Here is a 20,708-nt window from a genome sequence, read left to right on the forward strand (position 1 = left end):
AAACAAACCCCCCACTGATACGTCACTGTTTAACAAGGTCTTTGAATCCATCCTCTCCTGATGCATCTACCATCATCTGCACCAACACCATCCACTTTCCTCTTACCCAGTGTGGATTCTATCCCTTCTTCTCTGCTGATGGTCAACTTTTGAATCTCACTCATGTTCTATTCCAACAGCCATACCGTAAATCCACCCTCTTTGTCTCCCTTCACCTAGAGAAAGCATACGACTGCGTTTGGGATTCCGATATCTTTATCAAACGCCAGACTTACGTACTTCCAATCAATTAAGTCCGTCTTACTGCATCCTGCCTCTCCAATCGCTCATATTATATCATTGCCAACAACACCAATTCAGGTACATACCACCCCACTGCAAGAGTGCCCCAGGTTTCCATTCTCTCCCCTCTCTTTACCTTTCATAACTGCCGATATGCCGAAATCACCTCCTGCCATCCACCTCCTTCAGTATGCTGATGACACCACTTTCCTGGCCTTCAATCATACGCTCCAAAAATTAAAACTGTCCCTCCAAATCTACCTCAATGTTTACTTCCTAGAGTAACCAGTGCCTCTTTAAGATTAACCAAAACCTACGCGAAATTTATAGGATGCACCACCCACACCTTCCGTCTCTATGACTTCTACCTCTCATTTATAGCCATCCTATCCAGCTAACTAACAATTTAAAATACCTTGGACTAACCTTCGACCGGCAAATAACATGGAACCTCACCTACTAACCAACCAACAAAAGCCCACAACATGATAAAACTACTAAAATTACTTACCAGGGGAACCCCTCCACTGTCCTTCACACGCACAAATCCCTCACCCACTCATACTTCGATATTCAAATTTCACATGGATATCCGTCCCCCGTAATTTCTATAAGTCGCTCCAAATCTTCGAACGCCATTCTCCACCTCGCTTACCGCATTCACTTATCTTCCGCACAAGGATCCTTTACCAACCCATCAATTTACCACTTCTCCTCATTCTCACTGAATACCTCAGAATAATATCCACCAGCCGTAAACTCAATTCTAACAGTCGTGTCCCCTCTGAGCTACGCCTCGTTCGTTCTTGAATTGTCCTCCTCATCCGTAGTTGACGACTTCACAGTGAGTTTCATAGAGGGGTTAGGGGGCGCTGGGACCGCGTGGTGGTCTGAGAGCCAACAAACATGCAACCATGCGATGTGTGAGACCTTAGTATGGTCGAACAGATTCAGATTGTTTATTAAGAACCGCTGGTTTTCAAAATGGTTCAAATGGCTCTGAGCACTATGGGACTTAACATATGTGGTCATCAGTCCCCTAGAACTTAGAACTACTTAAATCTAACTAACCTAAGGACATCACACAGATCCATGCCCGAGGCAGGATTCGAACCTGCGACCGTAGCAGTCGCGTGGTTAACCGCTGGTTTCGTGGAAGCGTGGGTTCATTTCTCCTAGTAGCAGAAACAGCCTTATTCGGCCTTTACGAGTGAGTCCTTATCGCATTCCCGCCCTACTTGTCCTCCAAATTTCTTGTTTTGGCGATTTTGAATGTAGACGTTGATTACTGCTCCCCACCTTTCGGCCTTATTCTCAGCGGTGTTCATAGAATTTTAATGATCCTGTAGCGTTTTATTTAATTATTGTTAAACATTATATTGCTCTATGTACCAGCAGTTTTAGTCTGCTTGAGTATTTTACTGTCAGTTAGGCGAGTGCGTGAGTGTGGTACCGGCAAATAGTAGCCCCAAACTTAGGGGGGGGGGGGGGGGGCTTTAGTGTGCTTCAGTGTCGCGAGTGTGGTGGGTAACTTGCTTGTTTCGGTCTGAGTGGAGCCAACAGCCGACGTGGCGCATTATGACTTCGACACCGATGCAGGGTCCCTCCGCAGAGTACTTGTACGGCTCTTCTGTGGTTATGGAGTAAGAGAAAGAGGTGTTTTCTGCTTGAAACTGGGAACGGATTTCGGGCAGACATTCGGCAACCATTTTAACTTCGTGCCTTTTTACACCTCGAGAGGAGCTGTAATAGTAATGGCAGACGAAAGATTGGTGACTCTACATTGGTAACGTTCTGTGAAGGTTCACATTCGGCACGGCTACAAAACAGAGACTACACCCACCGTTCAGAGTAAACGATACGACTTACCATGAATATTTTGACAGACAGATCAAGTTATGTAGTCCTTTCAACAGTCACAGTGCTGTTCGCCACAACCGGCAATATTAACTTTTATATAAACAACGTCACAACAATCGTTTTATTTAGTTCTGTAATAAGTATGAACTCAGTATCCAAGATTCCAAGGGGGTCAAACGCACCGCGTTTCCGCCTCCATCTCCTTATGAGCTAGAAAAGAATCACATGCCTTATCAGAATACCCAGACATACTGAGAATAGTGTCGAAAGAGAGTGCAGCTGATCGATGTTGCTTAGGTGCAATGGAGCTGAACACACCACAGATAACGTAGTTATCAGGAAATCTGTGGTTGAGTATAAGGGACATAACATTGACTTTTAAGGACACCGAGCCGCGCGGAGTGGCCGCTCGGTTTGAGGCGTCATGCCACGAACTGCGCGGCTCTTCCCGCCGGAGGTTCGAGTCCTCCCTCAGGCATGGGTGTGTGTGTTGTTCTTACAAGTGAACCTCCCCATCGCACCCCCCTCAGATTTAGTTATAAGTTGGCACAGTGGATAGGTCTTGAAAAACTGAACACAGATCAATCGAGAAAACAAGAAGAAGTTGTTTGGAACTATGAAAAAATAATCAAAATATGCAAACTGAGTAGTCCATGCGTAGCATAGGCAACATCAAGGATAATCTGAGGACAGGAGCGCCGTGGACATGTGTTTAGCGTGCTCAGCTGCGGAGCGAGAGGTCGGTGGTTCAAGTCTTCCCTCAAGTAGAAAATTTATTTTCGCAAAGTTATGATCTGTCCGTTCGTTCATTGACGTCTCTGTTCACTGAAATAAGTTCAGTGTCTGTGTTTTGCGACCGCACCGCAAAACCGTGCGATTAGTAGACGGAAGGACGTGGCTCTCCAATGGGAACCGAAAACATTTGATCGCTAGGTCATAGGTCAACTGATTCCTCCACAGGAAAACACGTCTGATATATTCTATACGACACTGGTGACGGCATGTGCGTCACATGACAGAAATATGTTGTCGACCCACCTAACTTGTACACTTGGCGAATGGGTAAAAAGATTCTTCTACACTGCCCGATTTAGGTTTTCTTGTGGATGTGATAATCACTCCCAAAAAAGTGATGAAAACATAAGAGTTTGTGCGCTGCAGTCGACTGACGTCATGTGTTTCGATGTTTGTTTAGGTGTAGCGTCCCCATACTACGGCGCAGTTACCTCGCATCGGACGGACGGACGGACAGATAACAATTGTCTGAAAATAAAAAATTAAACTTTTCACTCGTGTGAAGACTTGAACCAAGGATCTCTCGTTCCGCAGCTGCTCAGGCTAACCACGGGACCACGGTGCTCCTGAGCTCATGTTGTCCTTCATGTTACCTATCTTGCACATGGACTTCTCAGTTTGTATATTTTGCTTATTTTTTTCATAGTTCCACACAACTTCTTCCTGTTTTCTCGATTGATCTGTGTTCAGTTTTTCAAGGCCTATGTACTGTGCCAACTTATAACTAAATCTGGGAGGGGTGCGATGGGGAGGTTCCCTTGTTAGTATAAGTTAGTTTTAGTAAGTTTAAGTAGTGTGTAAGTCGAGGGACCGATGACCTGAGCAGTTTGGTCCCTTAGGAATTCACACACATTTGAACATTACAAGCACACCGAAGTGTATGAATCGTGCTGAAAGCACATTGCCCTGTTCTTCGAATGGCCCTTTAAACATTATTTTGAGAATTGTTGGAGAACGCAGAGTCACATGAAGGTCACATGAGTGAAATAGTTGCGTGACACAGTAAATCTATTGGGGTAGAAGTGTATCAGAGAGCAATTTATACGTCGAAAAGGAAGAGAGCTGAAACGGATACGGAGAGGTCATTGAGAATCAAGATGTCACAGCGATAGCTGTTTTTTTTTTTTATCCAACTCCTGAGGACACACGACGGAAAAACATCGTGACATCAAGAAGAAGTTGTGCATCATAAACAAAAGTCGGTAGGAGTGTTTCTACGTCTGAATGATGATATCTGTTCAGCTTTCAGCCAGTCACATAAGAGCGGCGCTCCTAGCGACTCTATGAGGATGCAAATCAGGTTTGCTTTAAATACGCACTGTAACGGTCGTGAGCGTTAGTTACCTCAGAGCGTGGACCTGAGATGATATTAGTCAAGAATGCCTTTAAGGTGACAAAAAAGACACTTTTATCAACACCTCACTGAGTTTGAATGAGGTCGTGCAATAGGGCTACGAGAAGCTGGATGTTTCTTCTGCGATATTGCACAAAGACTTGGCAGCAATGAAGCCACTGTACGTCATTTCTGGCAGCGATGGTCACGAGAATGTACGCTCGCCGAGAAGACCGGGCTGCGGACTGCCACGCGGCACTACCGAGAGAGAAGACCAGTGTGTTCGGCGGACGGCTCTGGTGCATCGTACTGCGTCTGCCACACAACAAACTCTTACACAACGGTTACTACAAGGACAGCCCTAAGTCAGACTCCCTGTAGCGTGTATTCCACTGGCCCCAATGTATTGCCACTTGCGACTTCAGAAGATGCCAGTTGAGGGCCTGAACCAAACTGCCTGCGTGCTTCACAGAGTGGACCTACTCCTGGAGTTACGGTCTGCGGTGCCATTTCGTATGACAGCACCAGCACTCTCGTGGTTATCCCACGCAACGTGCCTGCGAATTTGTACATCAATCCGGCGGTACGACCTGTTGTGCTGCCATTCATGAGCAGCAATCCAAACACTGTTCTACAACAGGATAACGCTCGTCCGTATACCGCTGTTTGTAACCTAGCACACTCTACAGAGTTTCGACATTTTGCACTTGCCTGCACGATCACCAGATCTGCCTCCATTCGAGAACATGTGAGACATCATCGGACGACAGTTCCAGCGTCACCTACAAAATGCATTATTCGAACGCTGTCTTTGACCGACGAAGTGGAACCGGTATAAACTCCATTCCACAAACTGATACCCAGCCTATGTTCAATATAATGCATACAAGTTTGCATGCTTGCATTCAATATTCTGGAGCTTACATCGGTTAGCAACGTACCAGCACTTCACATTTTCAATAGCACACATTAACCTGTGATCTTCCAATGTTAATCACTTAAATAAGTTACCTAGACAAAGTTAGTCCCAAAATTTCGTTTCTCTACATCGATTACTTTTTGGTGTTGTGATTTTTTCTCCGTCAACGTATATTCCATTTTGCGCAATTACTGGTCCATATCGTGTAAGATTTGGTGGAATGTGGTTATCTTTTGCAGTATTTTGTAATACACTGAAAGGAAGAAGCGTGCTACAATGTAGCGAAACGGTGGATAAACCAAGACCATAAGCCTAAGGAAGAAAAAGATATTTCCAGCACAGTGGTGTAGACATAACGCAATATATGAACAACTGTGATATCAAAAAAATGTGGAGATTAACATAAGCACACCAGACTTAAAGCGCAGGAAATAACGTGTTCACGTGTTGTATTTTTGTTCACTTGCACTTTTTTTGCCTGTAGATATCAATGCTGGGTGCAGTCTGACGAGACCGCGGTTTGCGGGCTGGGAACTGGTGAGCACCGCGAGTTTTCTGTAACCACTTAACTCCTCTGACAAACGCGCAAGGTGATTGTTAGGATTTTAGAATACGTACTGCGTTCAAATGTTACGATTTACCATTAAGAAAACGATCTATTGACTCACAGCGAGCACAGATTCAGTATAATCGTTCTAGTGCAACACAACTAGCTCTTTATTCTCATTCTATGGACAAGTGGTCCCAAAAATTGATTCCATACTTGTAGATGCTTAGGCGTTTCATACCGTTCCTCAAAAGCGGCTTCTGAACATATTGCGTGCCTATGGAGCATCGTCTCAGTTGTGTGACTGGAGTCGTGATTTCCTGCCAGAAAGGTCACGGTTCGTAGTAACTGACGGAAGGTTATAAAGTAAAACAGTAGCGCTATCTAAGAAACTGTTATAGGTCTTCTGCTTCTCCTATTCTAGATGCATGATTTACGAGACAATGTCAGCAGATCTCTTAGATTATTTGCGACTGAAGCTCTCATTTACCGTGTAGTGAAGTTGAGAGGCACCCACATGCCTAGCTCATACTGTGGCATCAAGCAGTCAGGCCTGCAAGACGAGTGGTCTGCCAAGCGAGTGGATTCATTCTTAGTTATCGAGTAATATTAGCTCTAGTACTCTCACTTAAGTTACAAGTTATCCTCCTATATGATTACTACGCAACGGAAACGCATATCTGACTATCAGTGATTTACAGAACTCTGACTGTACACTACGCACTGGCAGTACCACATTTTCTTTTTGTCTTTTATTTGACGGCTTTTATTAACACTGAATATGAATGGCGCACACATTATAAATTCGGGACATTATGACAACATACAATTTGAAGGAATAGTCTACCAATCTCTTTCTTTTCACTATCTGATTTATTCTGATAAATTCCCTAACCTAAACACACAAATTCTATAACCTACAAGAATAACATATGAGAAATTCCGCCCAGTGGGCATGGCTTTACATTAGTGAATCTCTATATTATGGTCTCGTAATTTATTTAACGCTACAGTGCACTTTCTGGATAGGATGGTGGATCTTTTATTATATCTCACACTTCGACTCTCACAATCATCATCACGAAACTTTCCTCCAGACCGAGCGGTACAGAAGGAACAAGCCTAACCCACTAATCTTTTGAAACTACTTCGCTACACACCCATGGAAACCACACATACCCAAATTACATGACATACACTACACAACAATAAGAAATACTACACAGAGAATGGTTACAACATCATCACTTTCAGCTTTCCCACTTCAATTAATATTGATCCCAGTTTCACACGACACTGCCTCACTTTGTAATTCTACTTTCCTACTGTGAACTCTGGAGATAAATGCACATCTTCCTGTGCAATGCAAGCCATGTGGCGTTGCTGGATAGACGGCCGACTCACCTTACTTCTCTCTCAGAGTTTGAATCTAGCGTCACACGCAATGTAGTATTAATGTATTCATCACACACGCGAACTGATGCCATGGACGAGTACTTCTCTTTATCCTTTGTCTCATACACAGATTGAGACTCACACAGTACTCACCACGTGGAAGTACTCGTCTCTAATTTCAAGTCCTGCACACGCCATTTCTTAAATATTTCAACTTATGGTACACACGCTATTTCTTAAATATTTCAACTTATTGTACACACGCTAGTAATTCAGCTTAGCTTAAGCACACGGAAGTATTTCAACTTATTGCTACACGTGGTTTCTTTGTGACCGTTGGTCACTTCCGAAGATTACTACAATCCCATTAATATTACCTGCCTGACATTTAATTCTCCCCACAAAAGTTCCTGAAATAGAGAAATTATTATTTCAAACTACTCTTAAATATTCCACATGCATACCATGCCTCCATTCTTTCGTCATTACGTAGCACAACTAAAACAGGTGTTAACAGCACAGGATCCAGCGGCAGAGTGCCGAAACATGGCCGTTCTCGAGGTCCTCTCCCATCTCTGTCGAGGTGGGGGAAGCACCTTGCTATCGTATTGGTCAGCCACATTTCAGGCGCTCAAAGCTCTGGTAAATTTCATCTCTTTGGTTCCACCAAAGGTGGCCAAAGGATCGACTCAAAGATGATCATATATTCACATTCACTATCTGTGGTTAGCAGACGACCATACATTCATTCATTTCAAAAGATCTCACCAAACTGGATGTAGGGATTTATTTTGTGGGAGTGCACATATGATAAATTAAATAAATAAATTGCCATTCTTTCCTACACTGGTATCCGGCTTCGCTGTATCAATTGAAATTGAGTTATTTTACAAAAAAAAGTGTTGTTCTGACAAAAATACTGAAGTATGTTGTACCTATATTCAATGTCGGGCGGTACTGTACCCTTTCAAAGTCATCAGCACAAAACATATTGCAAAATGATTTAGACAAGACATCTGCATGGTGTGAAAAGTGGCGGTTGATTCAAAATAATGAGCTCGATTACACGACAGACCACACAAATCTAAAGGCTGTCAATTAACTGCATACCTAGGAAATACAATGAAGAACAACGTAAACTAGAACGAACCAATTGATAGTATTATGGGGAAGTCGAATTTCATTGTGTTTTACACTGACGTGATAGAAGTCATTAGGAGAGCGATATGCACACGTACGGATTGCGGTAGTATCGCGTACACAAGGTATAAAAGGGCAGTGCATTGGCGGAGCTCACATTTTTACTTACAAGGGAACCTCCCCATCGCACCCCTCTTAGATTTAGTTATAAGTTGGCACAGTGCATAGGCCTTGAAAAACTGAACACAGATCAATTGAGAAAACAGGAAGAAGTTGTGTGGAACTATGAAAAAAATAAGCAAAATATACAAACTGAGTAGTCCATGGGCAAGATAGGCAACATCAAGGACAACGTAAGCTCAGGTGCGCCATAGTCCCGTGGTTAGCGTGAACAGCTGCGGAACGAGAGGTGCTTGGTTCAAGTTTTCCTTCGAGTTAAAATTTTGCTTTCTTTATTTTCGCAAAGTTATGAGCTGTCCGTTCGTTCATTGACGTCTCTGTTCATTGTTATAAGTTTAGTGTCTGTGTTTTGCGACCGCACTGCAAAACCGTGCGATTAGTAGACGGAAGGACGTGCCTCTCCAATGGGAATCGAAAACATTTGATCGCAAGGTCATAAGTCAACCGATTCCTCCACAGGAAAACACGTCTGATATATTCTATACGGCACTGGTGACGGCATGTGCGTCACATGACAGGAATATGTTGTCGACCCACCTAACTTGTACACTTGGCGAATGGGTAAAAACATTCTTCTACCTTGCCCGATTTAGGTTTTCTTGTGGATGTGAAAATCACTCCCAAAAAATTAAGTTTTTCACTCGAGGGTAGACTTGAACCAAGGACCTCTCGATCCGCAGCTGCTCACGCTAACCACAGGACCACGGCGCTCGTGAGGTAAAGCTATCCTTGAAGTTGCGTATCTTCGCTATGGACTACTCAGTTTGTATAGTTTGCTTATTTTTTTCATAGTTCCACACAACTTCTTCCTGTTTTCTCAACTGATCTGTGCTCAGTTTTTCAAGGCCTATCCACTGTGCCAACTTATAACTAAATCTGAGGGGGGTGCGATGGGGAGGTTCCCTTGTTAGGTGATTCAAGTAAAAAGCGTTCCGACGTGATTATGGCGGCACGACGGGAATTAACAAAGTTTGAACGCGGCATGGTAGTTGGTGCTAGGCGCATGGGACATTCCATCTTGGAAACTGTCAGGGAATGTAACTTCCCTAGGTCCACAGTGTCAAGAGTGTGCCGACAATACCAAATCCGAGGCGTTACCTCTCACCATGGACAACGTAGTGGCCGACGGCCTTCACTTAACACTGACAACTCTACGAAACCGCCGCTGCTCTCAGTCGCTAACAGGCTGTCAACACTGCGTGAAATAACCGCATAATTCAATGTGGGTCGTACGTCTAACGTAATCCTTCAGACAGTGAGGCGAAGTTTTTTGCGTTAATAGGCTATGGTGGCAGACGACAGACGCTAGTGCCTTTCCTAACAGTACTACCTCGCCTACAGCGCCTCTCCTGGGCTTGTATCCGTATCGGTTGGACTCTACTGGAAGACTCTGTGCTGGTCAGATTAGTCCCGAATTCAACTGGTAAGTACTGATGGCAGGTTTCCATTGTGACGCAGACCCCACGAAGACATGGATAAAAGTTGTCAACAAGGCACTGTGCAAGCTGATCATGGCTCCTTAATGTGTTGACATGAAACTGACTGGGTTGTCTGGTCCAACTGAACCGATCATTGACTGGAAATGGTTATGTTCGGCTACTTGAAGACCATTTGCGGCCATTCACGGACTTCAGTTTTGTGGATGACAAGTGCCTTGCCACTGGGCCCCCCAACTGTTCACGGTTGTTTCGAGAACATTTTGGATAATTCGAGCGAACGATTTGGCCACACAGACCCCTGGCCCGATTGCCGTTAAAATTTATGGAGCATTGTCGAGAAGTCTGCTCGAGCATCAAATTCTGCACTGGAAATACTGTCGCAATTATGGGTGGTTATAGATCCAGCATGACTCAACATTTCTGCAGGGGACCTCCAACGACTTGTTGAGTCCATGCCACGTCGAGTTGCTTAATACACCGGGCAAAAAGGGGGCCGACACGATGTTAGGAAGCATCCCATGATTTCTGTCACCTTGCTGTACTGCGGTAAGCCGATGACCCAGTGACATAAAAGACGGATTGTTATCTGGGGTGACGAACCTTGGACCATTGGCTGTGGCGCTGTGTCTTTGGCGATGCAACCCAGAGGCACGAAAGTGGGAGGACTTCGTCACATGAAGACGGATGGACCCTCGCGAGTAGATCCGTGCTAGCGCCAGAGCGTACGGTTGCCAAGGACATGGGCGGTCAGGCAGCAGTCGGGGTTTCGAGGCCCAATGACGGTCAACGCAGACGCGTCATAGGTAAGTCTTCACAGCAGCGTCCGAAACTGTGCGGGCCTTATAACATAGCCTAGGGTGATGGCTGGCTGACCACAGGGCGTATAAATATTGCTATCTGGATGCTGATGACACAGGTGAAACAGCACTGACACATTCTTCTGTCATGAGTAAGACTCACGTAAATAAGTTGATACTTGGAAATGATTCGTAGCAGAGGGTGCTGTGTTGGCATAATTCATTGAGAGCGGAGGTCACTGTATGGAACACACCGAGTGTCTACAGGCACTGTTAGGTCTCTTGACAAATTTCACTGAAACGACCATAGTTTCAGTTACTTTGTGGATGTAATGAAGAAAGTTTTTCAAAGGCCTCTTCTTCGGTTTTCGTGATGAAAAATACGTTCAAAAAAACATGTCGTGTTCTGTTACTACTGTTAGCTGATTCTAATAACGACGCTACACCATGAACACATCACATGCAAGATCTTTAAAGGTCAGTGGAGTTGATTTCTCTTGCATGTTCATCCAAACCTCTGAGTGTGGTCTTATTTGAATTTGTTGATTCCATTTCTGTCCTGTGAGACATTACAGAAATATTTTTCGGGTCAGGCGAAGTCGGCATGCCCGAGAAGCCTAATAGAACGAGGTGAGGCAAGTACACCAAAGTTTGTCCACTAACGACTGTTTCGAAGTTACCCTCCGATACGAACATAGTCTATCATCAGATTTTACTCGTGGTAATGTTTTTGTTAAAATAATTTAGATCACTCTGGTAGCTCGGCCCTTAAGCCAAGATCTCAGTTCACTGCGGCACAAATTTCCACCATTACTCTCTATATCTTCATCTACATGCACATGAGTACTCTGCAATTGAAATTTAGGTGCGTGGCAGGGAGTCCGTCAAACTACTTTCACACTATTTCTGTGCCGTTCCATTCTCGAAGATCGCGGGAGAAAACGAGCACTTAAATCCTTTCGTACAAGCTCTCTCTTCATTTCTGCCCATTTCTGCGACGATAAATAAGATCATTGCTGTTTTATTATTCTAAATTTTCTGGATGGAGAAATGGGACTTGTGAAGAGTGGAATGTGTTGTTGTTGTTGTGGTCTTCAGTCCTGAGTCTGGTTTGATGCAGGTCTCCATGCTACTCTATCCTGTGCTAGCATCTCCCAGTTCCTATTGCAACCTACACCCTTCTGAATCTGCTTAGTGTATTCATCTCTTGGTCTCCCTCTACGATTTTTACCCTCCACGCTGCCCTACAATACTAAATTGGTGATTCGTTGATGCCTCAGAACATGTCCTACCAACCGATACCTTCTTCTAGTCAAGTTGTGCCACAAATTTCTCTTCTCCCCAATTCTGTTCAATACCTCCTCGTTAGTTACGTGATCTACCCATCTAATCTTCAGCGTTCTTCTGTAGCACCACATTTCGAAAGCTTCTATTCTCTTCTTGTCCAAACTATTTATCGTCCATGTTTCACTTCCATACATGGCTACACTCCATACAAATACTTTCAGAAACGACTTCCTAACCCTTGAATCTATACTCGATGTTAACAAATTACTCACCTTCAGAAACGCTTTCCTTGCCATTGCCAGTCTACATTTTATATCCCCTTTACTTCGGCCATCAGTTATTTTGCTCCCCAAATAGCAAAACTCCTTTACTTTAAGTGTCTCATTTCGTAATCGAATTCCCTTAGCATCGCCCGACTTAATTCGACTACATTCCATTATCGTCATTTTGCTTTTGCTGACGTTCATCTTATGTCCTCCTTTCAAGATACTGTCCATTCCATTCAACTGATCTTGCAGGTCCTTTGCTGTCTCTGACAGAATTACAATGTCATCGGTGAACCTCAAAGTGGAATGTGAGCTTGTTAAATTCGTCGCCGCTGTAATGCGGTGAGAAAACCAGCTGCAAGACTTAGGTGTTGGGTGGTCTTAAAGCGGATTTTAGGGAGGTTTCCCCGAATTCCGGCAGAGCCACCTGAGGTCACATATATGAAATGTATTCGCTGCAGAAGGGAATGACAATGAAAAATTGTACAGGGCTGGGACTCGAACCCGAAATTCCCGTTTATAGCAAGCGCTCGCCTTACCATTTGGCTACCCGTGCACGACTCACGGCCAGACTCAAACATCCATATGTCGTCAGCTACGCATCTACAGCGTGTAGTCGTACATCCACTATGTATATACCCTTACAGGAGAGGCATTTCACTTGAAAGTCGGTTGCCAGGTGTTGGTGGATAAATGCGATATTGCAGTGCCTGTGTTATTCCCTATTACGATGCAAAGTTCATATAGACACGCAAGCATGTGCAAAGGGAATTCACATCGTAATTTGGAATATCACAGGCACTGCAATAACGTACCACAGGTAATGTTGCTCCCAGGTCGGTGTAACGACCGCAAACCGCCTTTTCAGAGTTGTGCCAACTACGACTGGTTATTGATACGATAGCCATAAATACACACTGACATTCCTAGAAGATTACGTTGATTATGAGCCATCCCATTTTTCTGTACACAGTGTGGGAGACGAGCGACTTGATAGCCAGTGCAGTGCCAACTGCTAGTCAGTTTACGGTAATGTAACAAGCGTCTGTGGAGAAATTTCTTCAAGGTATCCCTGCATTTTAAGAGACACAGAGAAATTGTAGGTTGTCATGATAGCAAACACCCAAATCCCCCCACCCCCCTCATCCCCTCCACTCCACATCTTGTGGCGTTTAGGAGCAGAGTGGAAGACATAAAGAAGCACACTTTTGGTGTTCACCGTTCAGAACCGCATGGGCGACATTTCGCAGTGGAGACATCGAGATGCATCCAGCACCTTTCGCTGCTTTTTTAGTACGTGTGCTTTTCCTGTGTGCATCTCACAATTTGCGAGTTCATTCCACAATATGAATTTGCTTTCTGTAGTCAGCTTGTTGTGTAGTAGGATCATGAGTCGATCTTCTCCAGAATTATTGCATATTCGAGCTGCTCATACCTTGAAATGTCATTTGCTTGTTGAGTAGCAGTCTCTCACATAGAACTCAGGTACCTTTAGCACTTACACCGTGCTTTCAAAACAGACAGGAATTTTGTCTGACTATTAATTACTGTAATTTTCTGGAAATTCTATACACATCAATTTTTATCCTTGACATGGTGAATTGTCATTGTAGTTTACGTTGATGTGAATAGCTTGTTTAAGGGAGCCATGCTGGCCGGAATGGCCGTGCGGTTCTGGGCGCTACAGTCTGGAGCCGACCGACCGCTCCGGTCGCAGGTTCGAATCCTGCCTCGGACATGGATGTGTGTGATGTCCTTAGGTTAGTTAGGTTTAATTAGATCTAAGTTCTAGGCGACTGATGACCGAGGAAGTTAGGTCGCATAGTGCTCAGAACCATTTGAACCATTTAAGGGAGCCATAAATTAATGGTCATTTTAATGAATATAATAAAACTCTCCGATGAGGCGACTCCTCTTCTCTAAATAAATATCATCAGTCGGTTCAACATGACTGAATTGTGCATTCTCTGCGTCGTCGTCGTACCGGTGTAAAACAGGTGCTATTACTACGAACATTTTTGATTAACCAAAGAAGTTAATTGTTTCATTACTTTTATGAGGTTTTCAGAGTTTATTTCTCGTAATTAAACTTCACCTGCATCTGCACTGGGCAGTGTGAGTGCTTACCACTGCCAATGTCATTTTGTGGCGTTGAATAGCTTGTGGAGTTAACTGTATTTTGAGTTCGCAGGTGTGCCGAACCGCAGCAGTCTCACATGTATCACAACAAACTATACTCATAAGCAACACATTACAAAAAAAGGTTACCGTCAACAAAATATTTCCACAATCGGAGGAGAAAGTTGAAAATAAAAATTTCATGAAAACATTTCTCTGTAATGACAAACGCCTTTGTTTTAACGGTAGCCAGCCCATCTTTCGTATCATATCTATGACACTGTCTCCCCCATTTCGCGAAAGTGCGAAACGAGCTCCCCTTCTTTGAAATTTTTGGACTCATTTGTCATTCCTATTTAATAAGGATCCCATATCGTGTAACAATAGTCTAGCGAAGAACGAACAGTTGTAGTGTAGGGCAGTCGGCTCAGTACATTTGTTGCGTCTTCTAAGCTGTCAACACACTGAAGTGAAAAAAGACACAAGATACCTCCTAAAATCGTGTCGGACTTCCTTTTCCCTGCATAGTGCAGCATCTAGACGTAATATGGACTCAACACGTCGCTGGAAGTCGCTTGCAGAAATATTGAGCCCTGCTGCCTCTATAGCCGTCTATAATTGAGAACGGTTGCCGTTGCAGTGTTCTATGGCCCAACTGACCTATTGATTATGTTCCACAAATTTTCGATGCTATTCATGTCGAGCGATCTGGGTGGCCAAATCATTCGCTCGAAGTGTCCAGGATGTTCTTCAAACCACTCGCAAACAATTGTACCCCGGTAGCATGGCTCATTGTCTTCCCTAAATATTTCATCACTGTTTGTGAACATGAAGTCAGTGAATGACTGCAAATGATCTTCAAATAACCGAAAATAACCATTCCCAGTCAATGGTGGGTTCAGTTGGCTCAGAGGACCCAGTTCATTCCTTGTATACACAGTCCACACCATTACAGATCCACCGCCAGCTAGAACACTACCTTGTTGACAGCTTGGGTCCATGACTTCGTGGGGTCTGCGTGACAACAACTGAAATCGGGACCCATGTGACCAGGCCACGGGTATGCAGCCGCGTAGAATCGTAACGATATGGTTGCGAGCCCAATAGAAACGCTGCAGGCGAAGTCGTGCTGTTAGCAAAGGCACTCACGTCAGTCGTCTGCTGCCATGGTCCATTAACGCCAAATTTCGCCCCACTATCCTGAAGAATACATTCATCGTACGTCCCACACTGATTTGTGTTATTATTTCACGCAATGTTGCTCGTCAATTAACACTAACAATTCTACGCAAACGCCGCTGCTCTCTGTCTTAAAGGGAAGGGAAGCCATCGCTCACTGTGTTGTCCTTGGAGACAGGTAATGCCTGAAATTTTTTGTTCTCGTTACACTCTAGACACTGTGATCTCTATGTATTCGTGTATCGCTATCCTATGACGTTCGTCAACATAGTGTAGAAGTCTTCGCTTGGTTGACCCCAGCCGCCAGCCGAGCCGAGTGCTGTGATCACCAGCGCAGCCTCAGCCTCCGGCGAATCAGCATCTCCGATGTATCACACCCCCTCCCAGCAGTGTGTGTTCACTACAGGACCGTCCGCCGCGACTGTTGTGCCCACGAGGGGAGATCACGTCTCAGCGCCAGGTTGTGCCCCTGTCGTCTGCGTCCCAGAAATCCTGCGGCGAACTTCGATGGGCTGTATAGGGTGCCGTAAGGAACAAATCGAGAATAGGAATCCGTATCTGGAAACGTCAGTTAACGATATTACGAGGTGCATTCAAGTTCTAAGGCCTCCGATGTTTTTTCTCCGGACTGGAAAGAGATAGAAACATGCGCATTGTTTTAAAATGAGGCCGCGTTCATTGTCAATACGGCCCAGAGATGGCAGCACCCTACGGCAGATGGAATTTTACCGCCAGTGGCTAGAATGAGAACTGTTTTAAATACGTAAAATGGCGACGTTTTCCTTACTTGAACAGCTTGCAATCATTCGTTTTCTGAATTTGCGTGGTGTGGAACCAATTGAAATTCATCGACAGTTGAAGGAGACATGTGGTGATGGAGTTATTTATGGATGTGTCGAAAGTGCGTTCGTGGGTGCGACAGTTTAATGAAGGCAGAACATCGTGTGACAACAAACCGAAACAACCTCGGGCTCGCACAAGCCGGTCTGACGACATGATCGAAAAAGTGGACAGAATTGTTTTGGGGGATCGCCGAATGACTGTTGAACAGATCGCCTCCAGAGTTGGCATTTCTGTGGGTTCTGTGCACACAATCCTGCATGACGACCTGAAAATGCGAAAAGTGTCATCCAGGTGGGTGCCACGAATGTTGACGGACGACCACATGGCTGCCCGTGTGGCATGTTGCCGAGCAATGTTGACGCGCAACGACAGCATGAATGGGACTTTCTTTTCGTCGGTTGTGACAATGGATGAGACGTGGATGCCATTTTTCAATCCAGAAACAAAGCGCCAGTCAGCTCAATGGAAGCACACAGATTCACCACCACCAAAAAAATTTCGGGTAACCACCAGTGCTGAAAAATGATGGTGTCCATGTTCTGGGGCAGCGAGGGCGTAATCTTTACCCGTTGCGTTCCAAAGGGCACTACGGTAACAGGTGCATCCTACGAAAATGTTTTGAAGAACAAATTCCTTCTTGCACTGCAACAAAAACGTCCGGGAAGGGCTATGCGTGTGCTGTTTCACCAAGACAACGCACCCGCACATCGAGCTAACGTTACGCAACAGTTTCTTCGTGATAACAACTTTGAAGTGATTCCTCATGCTCCCTACTCACCTGACCTGGCTCCTAGTGACTTTTGGCTTTTTCCAACAATGAAAGACACTCTCCGTGGCCGCACATTCACCAGCTGTGCTGCTATTGCCTCAGCGATTTTCCAGTGGTCAAAACAGACTCCTAAAGAAGCCTTCGCCGCTGCCATGGAATCATGGCGTCAGCGTTGTGAAAAAGGTGTACGTCTGCAGGGCGATTACGTCGAGAAGTAACGCCAGTTTCATCGATTTCGGGTGAGTAGTTAATTATAAAAAATAGGAGGCCTTAGAACTTGAATGCACCTCGTATAGAGCGTTGATGTTACAGGCATGAGCGTCTGCCACCAGGCCACCCCTGCTGCATCAGACGTGACTTTGTACGCTGACGGACTGTAGGCGGAACGTCTCACAATGTTGTATGTTATTCAGAGATCACGACTGATTGTCACGATCGCCAGTAGAGACGATGCAGCTAGCTACTCTGTAGACAGGCCTTGTCTCCGATGAATGTGATGCTCTGTTGATTTGATGGATGACGCTTCCGGACAGAAGTTTCCATTTGCACTTTATTTTTCTCCTGGAACTCCAATATTTTTAGGCATACACACTTGTCCAAAACGGTCGTTCACCAAGGCAGCGAAGCATCGCATTCATAGGACATAAGGCCTGTCTACGCAGCAGCTAACCCCATCTTCTCCACATACGATCGTGGCAGTCAACTACACTGAATAACAGACAACACTGTAAGACGTTCGGCTCCCCATCAGCATACGAAGTCACATTTGCTGCTGAAGGGGTGGCCAAATGTCAGGCACCGGCGCCGGCGCCTATAAAGTCTCCTGCCCGAGTTTACAATCCAAGAATGAAATTTGGCGGAGGTTTGGTGATGGTTTGGGCTGCCTTATCGTCGTATTCCTTGGACTACATTGTTACTCTGCCAACTCTCCAGACTGTAGCACCTAGAACCGCTCGGCCACTCCGGCCGGCCTTTGTCCAGTCACCATAGTTCCATTGTTTCTCCTCCTACAGTCGCAAGTACGTCACCTAATCGGAAACTAAAGGTGGCAGAAGAGGTACATTCCCAACCAGGTGGCCGAATTCCGCCTTGGAATTTAAACGAGTGTAGATCACATGTTGAGGAACTATGCCTCACGATACAGGTAAGAACAGTTTCCATCTCCCTCAAAGAGATTATTTGCGAACCCTATGATATTAAGTAACGACCTTCATATGAAGGTTAATGTACTGAGGCGAATTTCCATTACATCTATCGCAGCTGCACTGACGATATTTCCTGAAAGTAGGTTATAAGATGCTCATTGTACTTCCCAGAGAGCGAATCTGTGGATAACGTCATCCTAATGACTCTCACCGATGAACTCCCCAGTCTATTTCTTCTTTATGGGTACAGTATTGCACGCAGCGTGTAACTGGCTCTCAATATCTAATCTCAAGACTTTCTCAAGACATATTACATGCTTCTCTAACAGCCTCTTTTAATACTACCCATTTCTCGCAGATGCACCTCAGTAAGGAGTGGATGAAGCTGTCTCAATAATCCACTTAGCCGCCTCGATTCCCCTACGAGTTAGAAAACTCGCCAAAATTAAGTGGCCGAAATATTCAACAATGAACGACATCACATTGGTGACCAATTGAAGGAGTCATCCATATCTAGGATTTTCATGGTTTGCCTAAATTTCTTATGGCAATGTTCGTTTCCATCAAAGGAACACAAGTGATTTCCCCATCTGTCCTTGTCCCGTCGGAGCTTGGGCCACAGGGCCCCATTCCTTATGATGACCCCATCATCAACGGGAAATTAGTCTTACTCCTTTTTTATGCTTCGACGGCCAACTAGACACCGGAGAGGTGTGTTTAAGGTTTATGAAAGTGTCCGAATGCGATGGTACACTTTGAAAGTGTGCTCCAGATATCAAAATAAGTGACCATGGAATCGAAAAGCAACTGAAATAGCTTAAGAGAAGAAAGGGCAGTGGACCTGACGAGATACGACTACGATTCTGCACAGAGTATGCGAAAAATCTTACCTCTCCGCTAGTAGCAGCGTACCGTCTCTCGCTGGAGGAGCGCAGCGTTCCTATTGATTGGAAAAAAGCCCAGATCATTCGCGTATTCAAGACCAGTCGTAGAATAGAAGCGTAAAACAATAGGTCTATATGTATGAAGTCGGTCTGGTGTAGAATTTAGGAACATGTTTTATGTTCGGGTCTTATGACATTTCTGGAGACCGAAAATCTCCTCTCTAGGTGTCAACATGTGGTCCGAAAACAACGACCGAATGACACACAGCTCGCTCCGTTCGCCCACGAGACCCAGAACGCAGTAGATAACAAGAGCCCAGCTAGGTGCCGCTTACCTTGACTTCCGGGAGGCGTTCTATACAGTTCCACGGTGCCACCTAATGAACAAAATACGAGCGTACGGAATATCAGATCAAATACGTAACTGGGTCGACGAGTTTGTAGAAAACAGAACGCAGCATGTTCTCAAAGGAGAGAGGAGAAGAGTAACTTCGGGCGTACCAAAGGAAGTGCTATAGCACCATTACTTTCCACTATCGTTATGCATATGACAGCATGCGTACCTAGGATGTTCCAAAATGACGCGCATAAAAACAGAATTTTCCGATGCTCGTACCTCGGATTCTATTGGTGGTAAAGAGATAGCCACTAACCCATATTCGTTATTTCACCCGACCCTTGGTCGTGCGGTAGCGTTCTCGCTTCCCACGCCCGGGTTCCCGGGTTCGATTCCCGGCGGGGACAGGGATTTTCTCTGCCTCGTGATGACTGGGTGTTGTGTGATGTCCTTAGGTTAGTTAGGTTTAAGTAGTTCTAGGGGACTGATGACCATAGATGTTAAGTCCCATAGTGCTCAGAGCCATTTCAACCCGATCCTAATTTCAATCAGTTAAAACTAAGAGGTATATACAAAACATAAATTCATCACTGGTTGCAGGTTCTCACTTAAGTTGTAATGTTACACGTCAGTTTGGAAATGATTAAATATAAACATTCCATTTTTCAATTACACAAAGAAAAGTTTACTCAGCTCTTCTGTGCAGCTATGCTTGACACACTGTTTTTAGCTGTTTTTGTGTCATCCTTTATGTGGTGTACGTGAAATTCATGTAACTTGGATCATTTTCATAACTGTAGTAATACCAATAATTTTCAGTGCTGTATCACTAAAAACGGGTACGATGTGGAGCTTAATGACAGCCCTAAAAATTTAAACAAATAAAATTCGTAATTGTAGTTTACTTATATTAATAACATGCAATTTATAGAGATACTCGTGTGTACGTGAGGTCCAGAGCTGAAAATATCTTTCAGCGTACTCTTCACGACACCAACGCACGTCCAATCACGTCTCCTGCCACGAGAGGGCGTACTTTCTGAACACCACAAAAATTTTTTCGAAAGTGTTAGTTTCGCTAATTGTTGTTGACTTTTGCTCACAACATATTTTCAAAGAGATACTCATGTGTAAGGAAGGCTCTGAACCTGAAATGTTACATCTACTACTCAGAAGGTTATCTGAAAAATTTA

The sequence above is a fragment of the Schistocerca cancellata genome, chromosome 8 (genome assembly GCF_023864275.1).
Source record: "Schistocerca cancellata isolate TAMUIC-IGC-003103 chromosome 8, iqSchCanc2.1, whole genome shotgun sequence".
Taxonomy (NCBI): Eukaryota; Metazoa; Arthropoda; class Insecta; order Orthoptera; family Acrididae; genus Schistocerca; species Schistocerca cancellata.